The 14163-nt window shown below is 50.2% G+C and overlaps 1 pseudogene; it reads left to right on the top strand.

Annotated features, from left to right (window-relative positions):
- LOC141974364 (tyrosine-protein kinase STYK1-like) overlaps nucleotides 1–14163 on the top strand; it is an 84223-nt pseudogene that overhangs the window by 37679 nt on the left and 32381 nt on the right.

The raw sequence follows: 14163 nt of genomic DNA, 5'->3' as shown, positions 1-14163 counted from the left end.
TCCTTCCACCCACTGTCTTGCCATGAGCTGGGGAGCTCCAGCTGCCTCCTCAACCCTCCCATTGACTGGAAGCCAGATGGTGCCAATCCCATTTATCATCTCATTCCAGAGACAAGCCTAGCTTCCCTTGCATCCTGTGCTCTCCCTGTCTGTGCTATCCTCCCAGGAGCTCCAGGCAGACGAACAGGAAGAGCACATGTGCCAATTCTACTTTGCTGCCCCCTCCCATTTGTGAAACTTCAGTTTCTTACACTCTTCTCTTACATGTTTCAGAGTAGCAGCCGTGTTAGTCTGTATTCGCAAAAAGAAAAGGAGTACTTGTGGCACCTTAGAGACTAACCAATTTATTTGAGCATAAGCTTTCGTGAGCCACAGCTCACTTCATCGTATGCATCCGATGAAGTGAGCTGTAGCTCACGAAAGCTTATGCTCAAATAAATTGGTTAGTCTCTAAGATGCCACAAGTACTCCTTTTCTTTTCTTACATGTGGATGATCAGCTCCTTGGGGCAGGAACCGCTTTGACTTCAGTGTCTGCAGCACCTGGCTAACAGGACCCTTGGCCATGACTTGTTCCTTGGCGTTCACACAGCACAGATCATCAATGTCACTGAAAAATGACTACGCTAATGGAGATCTGTATTCGTGAGTGGCATCAACTGGGGACATCAATGCTGCGGTCCCAGTAAAATGGCCCTCGGGGTCCCACAGCAAGACAACACATCACTCCGTCGTGTTAGCTGGAAAACAAGTTTCCATTTTGCAAACAATGTTGAGGCTCCAAACTTTATTTTTGTTCCCCATCAGAAAAAAAGCAAGACCTTCCAAAGCGTTCCTGTAAATCACCTGGGAGAGAGAGCCCCCATCCAGAACAGCCAATCCCACAGCAGTTAGGGCACTTGTGAGAAAGTGAGGTTCAGGTCCCAGCTTTGAAGCAGGTAGAGAAAAGACTTGAACCTGGTGTGCTCTCTCTTTCACTCTCTCTCTCTCATTTTGATCAGAAATCCCATCCTGTACCTAAGGAACCTTCCCAACAGACGTGACAGCAAAACCTTGGGGTTTCGGTGAAACGTTTAGGTTTCAATGAAAACACATTTTGCTGAAAAATTCCCAGCCAGCTCTATGTCCCCGTTCATCCCAACCAGACCTAATTGGCATGACAAGCTACATAGGTCTGAACAAGGTGTAACAGAGTCAGACCCATCAAGTATTCATTCCCCAAGGTACGTAAGATCTGCCATGGAGATGGCTGCCTGGGGACTTGGGGGTTCACCCCCTGGGCCCGTTTGTCACTAATGTCCATTCCTGAGTCAGAGCGCTTAAGGCCAGAAGGGACCATTATCTCATCTAGTCTGACCAACTGCTTAACACAGGCCAGGGAATTAACCCACTTATTCCTGTAATGAGCCCCACCCATCCATGGCAGGGAGATTGCTGCATAACACAATATTGTCTCTCTCCTGCCCCTGCCCCCAGAGTGGGGCATGGTCTGTTGCCATTACTTTCTGATGAGAAGTCTCACAGTTCTGGACCATTTGATGAAGTCTTTCTTGTGCTTGCCAGGTGACTTTTCTCCCCAGGTTCTATGGCTCAGCTTAGCTAGCCCTCCCCAAAACCAACACTCGCACTTTGGCTTTAGTTTTGGCTGGTTCAGTGGTTTGAGCATTGGCCTGCTAAAAACAGGGTTGTGAGTTCAATCCTTGAGGGGCCCATTTAGGGATCTGGGGCAAAAATTGGGGATTGGTCCTGCTTTGAGCAGGGAGTTGGACTAGATGATCTCCTGAGGTCCCTTCCAGCCCTGATATTCTATGGCCTTGTCTACACTATGAAATTAGGTCAAATTTATAGAAGTCGGTTTTGTAGAAAGCGTTTTTATACAGTTGATTGTGTGTGTCCCCACACAAATGCTCTAAGTGCATGTAGTCGGCGGAGTGTGTCCACAGTACCGAGGCAACCGTCGACTTCCGGAGCGTTGCACTGTGGGTAGCTATCCCACAGTTCCCGCAGTCTCCACCGCCCATTTGAATTCTGGGTAGAAATCCCAGTGCCTGATGGGGCTAAAACATTGTCGCGGGTAGTTCTGGGTACATATCGTCAGGGCCCCCTTCCCTCCCTCCCTCAATGAAAGCAAGGGCAGACAATCGTTTCGCGCCTTTTTTCCTGGGTTACCCGTGCAGACACCATACCACGGCAAGCATGGAGCCCGCTCTGCTCACCGTCACCGTATGTCTCCTGGGTGCTGGCAGACGCAGTACTGCATTGCTACACAGCAGCCGCTCATTGCCTTTTGGCAGCAGACAGTGCAGTGTGACTGGTAGCCGTCATCGACGTAATCTTTTAACCGACCTCAATGAGGTCAGGGGCGCCTGGGCAAACATGGGAGTGACTCAGCCAGGTCATTTCCCTTTTAAGTTTCGTCTCATGGCAATTCAGTCCTCCTGGCAGTGCACTGTCTTTTAATCTGCAGCCAGCCAGGAGTCATACTGCACCATCTTCTGCTGAGCACCCAGGAGATGACAATGGCTAGCGGTCGTACTGCACAGTCGGCTGCCAGCAAGATGTATAAAGATAGATGAAGTGGATCAAAACAAGAAATAGACCAGATTTGTTTTGTACTCATTTTCGTCTCCCTCCCTCCGTGAAATCAACGGCCTGCTAAACCCAGTTTTGAGTTCTATCCTTGAGGGGGCCATTCTGTTTCTCGCAAAGCCACCCCCTTTGTTGATTTTAATTCCCTGTAAGCCAACCCTGTAAGCCATGTTGTCAGTCGCCCCTCCTTCCACCAGAGCAATGGCAAACAATCATTTCACGCCCTTTTCCCTGGATTGCCCGAGCAGGAGCAGACGCCATAGCACAGCAAGCATGGAGCCCGTTCAGCTCACCACAGCAGTTATGACCATTGTAAACACCTCGCGCATTATCGTGCAGCTTATGCAGAACCAGCACCTGAAAAACCAGGCGAGGAGGCGACAGCAGCGCGGTGATGAGGACACGAACACACTTTTCTCTAAAACCGCGTTCCCCCACAATTTGGAGATCATGGTGTTAACGGGGCAGGCTCATGCCATGGAACGCCGATTCTGGGCCCGGGAAACAAGCACAGAGTGGTGGGATGTGTTGCAGGTCTGGGATGATTCCCAGTGGCTCCAAAACTTTTGCATGCGTAAGGGCACTTTCATGGAACTTTGTGTCTTGCTTTCCCCTGCCCTGAAGCGCCAGAATACAAAGATGAGAGCAGCCCTCACAGTTCACAAGCGAGTGGCGATAGCCCTGTGGAAGCTTGCAACACCAGACAGCTACCGGTCAGTTGGGAATCAATTTGGAGTGGGCAAATCTACTGTGGGGGCTGCTGTGATGCAAGTAGACAACGCAATCACTGAGTTGCTGCTATCAAGGGTAGTGACTCTGGGAAATGTGCAGGTCATAGTGGATGGCTTTGCTGCAATGGGATTCCTGAACTGTGGTGTGGTGATAGACAGAACGCATATCCCTATCTTGGGACCGGACCACCAAGGCAGCCAGTACTTAAACCGCAAGGGGTACTTTTCAATGGTGCTGCAAGCACTGGTGGATCACAAGGGACGTTTCACCAACATCAACGTGGGATGGCCGGGAAAGGTTCATGACACTCGCGTCTTCAGGAACTCTGGTCTGTTTAAACAGCTGCAGGAAGGGACTTACTTCCCAGACCAGAAAATAACCGTTGGGGATGTTGAAATGCCTATAGTTATCCTTGGGGATCCAGCCTACCCCTTAATGCCATGGCTCATGAAGCTGTACACAGGCAGCCTGGACAGTAGTCAGGAGCTGTTCAACTATAGGCTGAGCAAGTGCAGAATGGTGGTAGAGTGTGCATTTGGATGTTTAAAGGGTCGCTGGCGCAGTTTACTGACTCGCTCAGACCTCAGTGAAACCAATATTCCCATTGTTATTGCTGCTTGTTGTGTGCTCCACAATCTCTGTGAGAGTAAGGGGGAGACATTTATGGTGGGGTGGGAGGTTGATGCAAATTGCCTGGCTGCTGAATACGCGCAGCCAGACACCAGGGCAGTTAGAAGAGCACAGCAGGGTGCGCTGCGCATCAGAGAAGCTTTGAAAACCAGTTTCATGACTGGCCAGGGTACTGTGTGACACTTCTGTTTGTTTCTCCTTGATAAAAACCCGCCCCCTTGGTTGACTCTAATTCCCTGTAAGCCACCCACCCTCCTGCCTTCGATCACAGCTTGCTTGCAAAGGAAATAAAGTCACTATTGTTTAAAAAACATGTATTCTTTATTAATTGATTATAAAAATAGGGAGATAACTCACAAGGTATCCTGGGTGGGGTGTGGGCGGAGGCTAGGAGGGAAGGAAAAGGCCACTTTAAAACTTGCTGAATGAAAGCCTTCTGTTGCTTGGGCTGTCCACTGGGGTGGAGTGGTTGGGTGCCCGGAGCCTCCCACCCCGTGTTCTTGGGCATCTGGGTGAGGAGGCTATGGAACTTGGGGAGGAGGGAGGGTGGCTAAGCAGGGGCTGCAGCGGCAGTCTGTGATCCTGCTGCCGTTCATGAACCTCCACCAGACGCCGGAGCATGTCCATTTGATCCCGCAGTATCCCCAGCGTTGCCTCATGCCTCCTCTGATCTTCCTGCCACCACCTCTCCTCATGTTCATTGGCCACTGTCCTGTATTCTGTTATTGTGATCCTCCACACAGCTCTGACAGTGCCGGACGACTGCATGAGCTCAGAGAACATTTCATCGCGCGTGCGTTTTTTTCGCCGCCTTATCTGAGAGAGCTTTTGGGATGGAGGAGGGAGGCTTGAAACATTTGCAGCTGCTGGAGGAAAAAAAGGGAGAGAAGTATTTTAAAAGATACATTTTACAGAACAATGGCTATACTCTTTCACGGTGAACAACTCTATTCACATTACATAGCACATGTGATTTTGGTACAAGGTCGCATTTTGCATCTTATATTGAGTGCCTGCAGCTTTGGTGTTAGAGATCACACACGCAGGGCCAGGCAACAGAATTCGGCTTGCAGGCGGCCATGGTAAGCCATAGTCTTTCGGCTTCTGCAACCTTCATAACAGCAGCACCCTCCTCTCCCATACCAAGCAAAGCACGTTGAGTTGGCCATTTAGTGCTGCGGTTTTCCTGTTAACGAGTAGCAGCAGAAACCAAACTAACCCCCTCCCCCATCCAATTCTCTGGGATGATCGCTTTTCCCCTCCCCCCACTGCCTGGCTGCTATCAGGGAAGATTCCTGTTAGCCAAACGCGAACAGCTCAGCGCCAATGCCCCCCCGCCCACCGCTTGGCTAACTGCAAAGAGGATTTATTTTCAGCCACAGGCAAACAGCCCAGTAGGAACGGCCACCTCTGAGTGTCCCCTTAATCAAATTCCCCTATTTCAACCAGGTTACCATGAACGATATCACTCTCCTGAGGATAACACAGAGAGATAAAGAACGGATGTTGCTTGAATGCCAGCAAACACCGGGACCATCCGCTGCCAGGCTTTGTCATGCAATGATACCAGATTACTTGCTACTAGCATGGCGTGGTAAAGTGTCCTACCATGGAGGACGGAATAAGGCTGCTCTCCCCAGAAACCTTCTGCAAAGGCTTTTAGAGTACCTCCAGGAGAGCTTCATGGAGATGTCCCTGGAGGATTTCCATTCCATCCCCAGACACGTTAACAGACTTTTCCAGTAGCCGTACCGGCCACAAATGCATCCCAAGTCCTCAGGGCTACTTAATCATTAAAAAACACTTGCTTTTATAACAGGTATTATATTTTAAAAGGTACACTCACCAGAGGTCCCTTCTCTGGCTTCGTTGGGTTAGGAGGGTATTTCAGTCAGGGTGATAAAAAGATCCTGGCTATTGGGGAGAACGGTGTGCTGTGTGCTCTCCCCAAGCTCCTCCTCCTCCTCCTCATCTTCCCCATCTGCAAAATCCTCAGGCATGGCGGAGAGTGTCCCATCCTCGGAGTCCACGGACAGGGGTGGGGTAGTGGTGGCGGCCCCCCCAGCATTGCATGTAGCTCAGCGTAGAAGCGGCATGTCTGGGGCTCTGTCCTGGAGCATCCGTTTGATTCTTTGGTTTTCTGGTGCGCTTGTCTGAGCTCCTTAAGTTTCACGCAGCACTGTGTTGTGTCCCTGCTGTAGCCTCTGTCCCTCATGGCCTCGGAGATTTTTTTAAATGTTTTGGCATTTCGTCTTTTGGAACGTAGTTCTGATAGCACGGATTCCTCTCCCCACACAGCGATCAGAGCCCGTACCTCCCGTTCGGTCCCTGCTGGAGCTCTTTGTCGATTCTGGGACTGCATGGTCACCTGTGCTGATGAGCTCACCTGGCCAAACAGGAAATGAGATTCAAAAGTTCCTGGGGCTTTTCCCGTACACGAGGCCAGTGCATCCGAGTTCAGAGTGCTGTCCAGAGCGGTCACAATGGTGCACTGAGGTATAGCTACCGGAGGCCAATACCTTCGAATTGCGTCCACACTAACCGTAATTCAAAACAGCGATGTCGATTTCAGCACTAATCCCCTCTTTGGGGAGGAGTATAGAAATCAGTTTTAAGAGCCCTTTATGTCAAAAAAATGGCTTCATTGTGTGGATGGGTGCAGGGTTAATTCGGATTTAACGCTGCTAAATTCGACATAAACTCGTAGTGTAGACCAGGCCTATGATTCTACGGGTTTTGGTAGGAGACAGAACATCGAAAAAGAAGACTGGGTGTAAATAAGGAGCTCAATAGTAGCAGGGAAAAGCTGTACTGTACGAGAGGGCAAAGTGGCTGCTTTGTCTGACTTGCATGGGGCCTTTGCCTTTTCTGTTCATAAAACCTATTTGCTATTAAAAGCTTTTGGGGGTGGGGAAAGGTAGGAAATAACTTAGCAATATAATGTGAAAGCTAACAAAGGTTTCGTCTAGGAATTGTTTTTTTAAATACTATGATCATGACATCAATACAAGCACATAGCTCATGGTGAACAAACAGATTTTATTTTCTAGGTAAGTACTGATGACACCCAAAGTTTCAAAGTCAAACTGTGTTTTTATTTTGTCTGCGAGAAGCAAGGACAATTGTACATCTGAAGCTCTGTTCTCTCGCCAGGTGACATCAATCATGCTGGCAACCCAAAGGCACAGAGAGTACTGCAGTCTTTCTGAAAAAAACAAACATGTTTTTGGTCAGGAATTGCTGGTGCTTATTCTTCTCATTGCCACAGTCGTTCAGCAATATCTAGTTTGACATTTATTCCCACTAAGCTCATTTCACTGCAAGCTCCTTGAAGATAAATCATTCCATTGTAAACGGATGCAGGGTAATTTCTCCAGACTCACAGGAGATATACATTCAATAACATTTTTATCAATAAAACCAACCCCAGTTCATTTCAGATTGCAACCCAACCTTGTTCAAGATGAATCATTTCTCACAAGTTGTACATACAGTCCTTGTTGAAAACCTTTTCTTTTTGGAAGAAAGCTCAGTAAAACACATGCTTTGTTCATCAGGAAATTATGTCGCCTTGCTGTTTCTCAAGAGGAACCTGAGGCCTCTTTTATTACCAATTTGTTCACGGTTACTCGTTTCAGTGCACACTTAAGAGGAATTGTTTCATTGGTAGGTGTCCGATATAAAAGATCAGTTTGGTTCAAAACGATCCTACGCATTAACTCTTAGGAAGGGAACTTCAGGCTAGATTCACAAAGGGACTAAGGTGCCTAAGAGTACGTCTACACTGCAATACAAGACCCGCGGCGTGGCTGCGGCTGGCCTGGCTCAGCTGACTCAGGCTCACTATAAAATCGCCAGGTTCAGGCTCTGGCTGGAACCCAGGTTCTGAGGCCCTGCGAGGGGGGAGGGTCTCAGAGCCCAGGCTCCAGTCCCAGCCCAAATGTCTACACCGCAATATTATACCCCACAGCCCGAGCCAGCTGACCCAGTTCTGAGACTGAGTGCTGCAGGGCTTTTATCACAGTGTAGACGTTCCCTAAGTCCCAGAATCAGGCCCCCTGGGGATTTGCATGATCCTTGCCCAGCTTCACCCAAACCATGTAGGTGCCTAAAAATCACTCAGCGCCTAAACGTTCGCAATAGGAGCTCTCTAGGCACCTGTGTTTCTGCCTCTGGGCACGTGCCCCAGCCCCACAGACAGCTGAGCCCCAGCGCCCGGGGGAGGGATAGCTCTGTGGTTTGAGCATTGGCCTGCTAAACCCAGGGTTGTGAGTTCAATCCTCGAGGGGGCCATTTAGGGATCTGGGGCAAAAGTTGGGGATTGGTCCTGCTTTGAGCAGGGGGTTGGACTAGATGACCTCCTGAGGTCCCTTCCAACGCTGATGTTCTATGATTCTATGAAGCCAGTGAAGATGGATGTGTCTCCACCTACCTCACCTGCAGGGTAAGCCTGCTGGATCGGGCTCCTATAGGTGAGCTCACACAATGGCTGGGGAGGGCCTCCTACACAACGTTTACCCCAATGGTTAGGGTTTTCCTCAGGGACATGGCAAACCCTGGAACAAGTCCCCGCCACCTGCGAGGGAGAAGCAATCTGAACAGGGATCTGCCACTTCAGGCATCAAGCTATAGGCATTCGGCTGTGGGGCTCCCTCAGTCCCTCCTGCTGAAGCCGTTCCCCTGTGGATAAATAATGACAGAACCATTTTGCCAGAGTGAACGAGAGCATGCGCACGCAAGCATGAGAAGGGCTCTGCAGCCAGGTGGCTGGAGCACTCCACTGGCAGCCCCTGGATCCAGTCCCCTGCTCCAGTCCCTCTTCCATTATTTATCCCCAGGGGACCAGCTTACCAGGAGGGACTGAGGGAGCCCCCCAGCAGAATACCTGCAGCCCAGTGGTTAGAGCACCCTCCTGAGAGCTGGCAGCTCCCTGTTCAAATCTTCTCCCCTCCTCAGCTGGAGGGGGAACTTGAACAGGGGCTTCCCGTGTCCCAGGCATATGCCCTAACCACGGGACTAAGAGCTATGGGCAGAGGGAGCTCCCCTTCCCCTGCCTAATGCCGAGACAGGGTTCAGCTGAGGCAGTCAGTGCCTTCCTGCAACCTGGACTTTAAGGTGCGTAGCTCCAGGAAAGGAACAAGGCTCAGCAGTTAGCACAGACCCCTCAGCTTGGCACCTCCCATTTAGGTCAGGCACTGCCTACCATGCTGGCCATTGTGAATCCCACTCGGAGGCACTGGTCTCTCCCCAGTCACGGCACAGGGTGCCTGGGCCCTTAACTCTGGCTTTGTAAGTCCCAGCGATTTTCTAGGCACTGGAAAGGCTGAGTGCTGCCATGCCTATGGTTGTGTGTGAAGCCAGCCCTTCGGGCACTAGCTGCAAAGAGTCTGGGAGTTCTGGCTTCCCAGATCAGACACTCTGGCCATATTTCCACTGGGGTTGGTCAGCTTGCTGGGGGAGGGGCCATCTTGTTGTTCTGTGTTTGCACAGCACAAGTGCAATGGGTCCATGGCTGGGGCACATACCAAAGAAATAATGACAACCCATTTTTGGAGCCAAGAATGAAATTCACGCCCCCCACCCCCCAAGAAATCCAGGTAACTTGGATTTAGACCAGTTCTGAAAGCAACGTACCTGAGAAGACTTTAGCAGCAGATCTCACCTCCTGGAGCCCAGAGAAAGTCCCAGGTGCCACAGGTGGGAGACAGGTGTAGCTTGATGGGGAGTCCATGCAGTGAGACAGTGAGTTTGTCTGCTGGGTTATTGTTACATCACACAGGCTGGGAACTCAAGGAGACAGGCAAAACGCCCTAGAAAGCTGGTGTCTGGCCATGTGGGAATATATTTACACAAGGCGGGTTTTTTTCCAGGTTTACACCTAAAAAATAGGGTTATTGAGCCAAATTCACAGCTGGTGTAACTCTGTTAAATCAGCCAAATTTCTCCCGGGATAAATCTGGCACCATAATTATAAGGCAGGGAGGACAGAGATTCTTAGAGATGAGACATGGAGAGCAGACAAGTCAAGAACCGTGTGCTCTGTGTGTTGCATATATCACCGTAGTAACTACAGCTCCCGTCCCAGGCCTGTTCTATGCTGGCTCAGTAAATTCTGGAGACACAGAATCTGGGGGCAGAGGGAGGAAGGCAAGTGGGTTTGGGCAAGAGCTTCTCATCTCTGGAGAGCTACATTCAAACCCTGGTCTAAGCCAAGTTCAATGAGACCGATGGGTCACTGGCTAGTCCAGGTCACAACCCCCCCTGAGTTTGGTTCCCAGGCAGCATGGCAATGAGCTTGCCCGGTGGCATAGGCGCCGACTTCTACTGGAGCCGGTGGGTGCTCGGCCCCCCTCTGCCCCCAGCGCCAGTCTGACTCCACCCCTGCCCCGCCCTCTCCCGCCCCCATTCCAACCCCTTCCCCAAAGTCCCCGACCTGGCCCTGCCTCTTCCCCGCCTCCTCCCCTGAGTGCGCCACATTCCCGCTCCTCCCCCTCCCTCCCGGAGCCTGCTACAGCTGTTTGGCGGCGGCAAGCGCTGGGAGGTAGGCGGAGGAGCGGGGATGCGGCGCGCTCAGGGGAGCAGGCGGAGGTGAGGGGGGGCGGGGAGCTTGGGTGCCGGTGGGTGCAGAGCACCCACTAATTTTTCCCTGTGAGTGCTCCAGCCCCGGAGCACCCACGGAGTCGGCGCCTATGCCCGGTGGCTATTAGCACATTATCTGCCCTGCCTTTCCTCTGTGTGCCACGTGCTACTGACAGCTACAGCAAGAGAGGGGAGAGGCTGCGTGAGCCCCACGCGATCTCTGCAGGCAGGTGCAGAGATTACTTGGCAGGCCCCCAAGGCTGCCACAGCACTGGGAGCTCTCCAGGGCATCCTCCCTCTTTAGAATTATTTCCTGCCTGCAGAGAAAGAGGAAAGAAACAACAAGAGGCTACAAAGTACTAAACTTGACGCTGCTCCCCTGGAAGCCAATGGAAGTTTCCCAGAGTTCAGTGGGGGCTGGATCAGGCCCCGCCATAGACTAGAGACAACAAATAAAAGAGTTAAATAGCACATGGAGTCCTTGAACTTGGCCCGATACCCAAGTGCCACATCTGCAATCATAAAACCGCCTGCTCTTAAACCTTTGCCCAGTGCTTCATCACGTAACCTACCCACCCAGGCATCTGCGTGTGGGAGAGGGCTCCCCGGTTACCTGCGCAGCTGGAGAAGAGAGGGAAGTGGCCAGGCCCTGTAGCATTACAGGGCACCCAGTTCCCTTCGCTGAGACATACTTGCCTTTCCTGCTAGGAGCCCTGGAGCTGGGGCAGGCTGAGCTACACTTGTTGGAGTTCTACACTTGGAAGGGGACACTCTCCAACGGGAAGCCAGCACCCTCACTGCTACTTCTCCAGTGGAGATTATCTCTGCAGTAAGTCCTGAACACTTCCTCTTGTCTAGGCTTCTTTGGGGTGTTCTCTGTGCATAGTCCTAATCTGTCTAGGCCTATCACCAAGCAATGGCAGCCACTCCAGAGCAAAGTTGGAAGCTAGCTTCCCATTAGATCCACGTACCAAACTCCACTCCTAACTTCCTCAAAAAGAAACCGGATCCCCTGATGGCACATGCCACCTCTCAGCCCAGGGGAGAGCTTGTTTGGGAAGTTCTGGGAAAAAATATGAAAGTTGTGGTGTTTAAATCTTTACACCAAGTCACAACAGGGAAACGTGACCTAATTTTTGTTTTTCTTTTGGCTCATCACATCTTTAAACACCCTATTTTGTGCTTGGGTCACAAACACCCTATTACTAGTAATTGTGTGTTACAATAACTTTCTAAGTGATTCTAAATGGAAACTGATACTCCGCTGCCTCGAGCCTGTGCTCCTTCCTCCCAGTGCTGTACAGAGGAAAGGCAAAGGGGCTGGAGCCAGGAACAGAAAATCTGGAGGGACCAATGAGGTGGGGGAGGGGAGAATACTGGGGGGCAAATGGAGGGGTGGTTTCAGAATGATCTCTAAAGGGGGAATTGGCAGGGCATGGGGGTCAGTGAAGGGGCAAGAGCAGAGCTGGCTGGAAAAAAAACAAGAACATTTTCAAAAGTTGGAGAGTTTTAATACCAAGGATTTTATGGTTTTCTTCCTTTCCCCCTGAAAAAGAAGAAGGGAAGGAAAATAACCAAAAGGTCTGAACATTTTTCAGAGTTTAATAGAAACATTTCAAAATCAAAACACAAAAAAGTCATAACATTTTCATTTTTGAGAAAAGGCAATTTGTGATGAAAAAAAATTTGTTCCAAACGTGTTGCTCAGGTGTTGGTACAAGACCCAGCGGTGGGGCAGAAAGGAGAGGGGGCATGGAGAGACAGGGGCTTTTATCCAGGTTTGAAAACCAGAAGCCTTTTAAACCATTGAGGGCTTAAAGAGCTTCTCTCCCTTCCATTTGCCACAGTCCACCCAGAGAGTGGGTCACTAATATTTGCAGGTGGAGAGTCCTTTGGAGGGCTCATGATATCGGACAGCGCAGAGCTGGCTGGCTTTATCATCAGCCAGACGATGTCTTTTACACAAACAAGGAAATTCCTAATCCAATAACTTGGTTATGAGAGGAGTTAATGCTGAAGACAGGTTTTATCCTCAGCTCATGCCCCACTTACGAGAATGTTACACATTTAAAAACAAAAATTAAGTGTGGCAATGAACAGTCACTCCCCACCCCAGCCCACGTCCCCTCCCCTCCCCTTCAGGCAGCCCAGCTATCACCATGACCACACCCCATTTATATACCTCACTCTCAACTTGAATTTTGCCCCCTTGTATTTGCAGAGTGAACATGCCAAGGTCAAAATAATGAGTTACTAGATTATAAAATCCCATTCCTTACTCAAAGGCTATGTCTGCAATGCACTCTAACACTAGCGTAATTTGCAGTGCGACACCTTGCACACTACCTTTAGTTGGTACACAATAGAGCTGAAATAGTTCAAAATACAAACGTGCAAGCTCTGTGTACCTTACCCAGCCCTACGGCATCACACACTCAACACACATCACAACACCAAGCGAAGCAACCGTGCATTGCATTCCTACAGGCCCCCTGCTGTCCCACCCACACATCACACTGAGAACACAGAGGATAAACTCCTGCCCTACTGAAATCCTTGACAAAGGCCCCATTGACTTCCCTGGCAGCAGGATCTCACCCATACAACCCAGTATTGCCACACACAAGCATGGAAAAACAGGAGGGTTTTTAAAATACTGACACACCTGGGGTTGGATTTGGCCTGCACTTCTGAGCCTTTTGGTTGCGCTCAGGTCACACTCTCAAGATCTCCTCTGCAACCATGAGGCCTAAATGAAAGCTGAGATTCTCCTGCAATCTCCTGCTTTCAGCAGCTGTGCTGGTAAGAAACACACCCAAAATCGCTAGATGTTTGATAAAATCATTTGAGTGGGACAGCACAGACACCCCATCATCACCTAGGAGACTGCACTGTGGGAGTCTATGGAACTGTACTACACATTCAGGGTCTGATATTCAAGAGCTCCACACTCACAACTGAAGCCTGGTTTTTAGGAGCACTCAGACCCAGATCTTCAAAGGTATTTAGGCACCTAACTCCCAGTGAGGATCTGGGCCTCCGCTCCCAGCAGCTGCCTCTGTGAGGACACAGATGGCCAGAATTGTCAAGGGTTCCCCACTCTGAACACTGTGTGCTAAGCTCTCTTGTGGAAAATATCCGGCCTTAATAAACAATACATAAAAAAACCTCAGCAGTCCCCTGCCAGCAGCTGCTCCCATAAGAGAATGCAAAAAGAGGGCTGCTTGAAGGTTAGCTGGATGGCAGAAATCGGGGATATTTGGATGCAGGGGGTTAGACTTGGGCCATCTGGATTTTCCTCCAGTGAGGAAAAGCCACTAGAGTGACTCTTCAGTCCGACACGTCACCTTGGAGGTGGGTTTCCCCTCTTGAGTCTGATTATTTTCTTCCTGGATATTTTCTCCTTTTGGCCTCCAGAAATCTTTCAAATTATCAATTTCCCTCCCATTCCTGTGTCCCATCTCAGAAGAGCAAGCAGTAGAGGAGAGCGGCACTGGCTTGAGCAAACAGAGTCTCTTTAGTCTCCCATTCAGGAGACTCCTGCTGAGAAAAAGCTTTGCTCCGGGAATGTTTCAGCTCCTCAGCACTCAGACAGGAGGAATCCGAACAGGTACTCCAGCCAAATGGCCTCTTC

Source organism: Natator depressus, chromosome 18 (assembly GCF_965152275.1).
Source record: "Natator depressus isolate rNatDep1 chromosome 18, rNatDep2.hap1, whole genome shotgun sequence".
Classification (NCBI taxonomy): Eukaryota; Metazoa; Chordata; order Testudines; family Cheloniidae; genus Natator; species Natator depressus.
The sequence above is the reverse complement of the archived record's forward strand: the minus strand, read 5'-3'. Positions and strand labels throughout refer to the sequence as shown.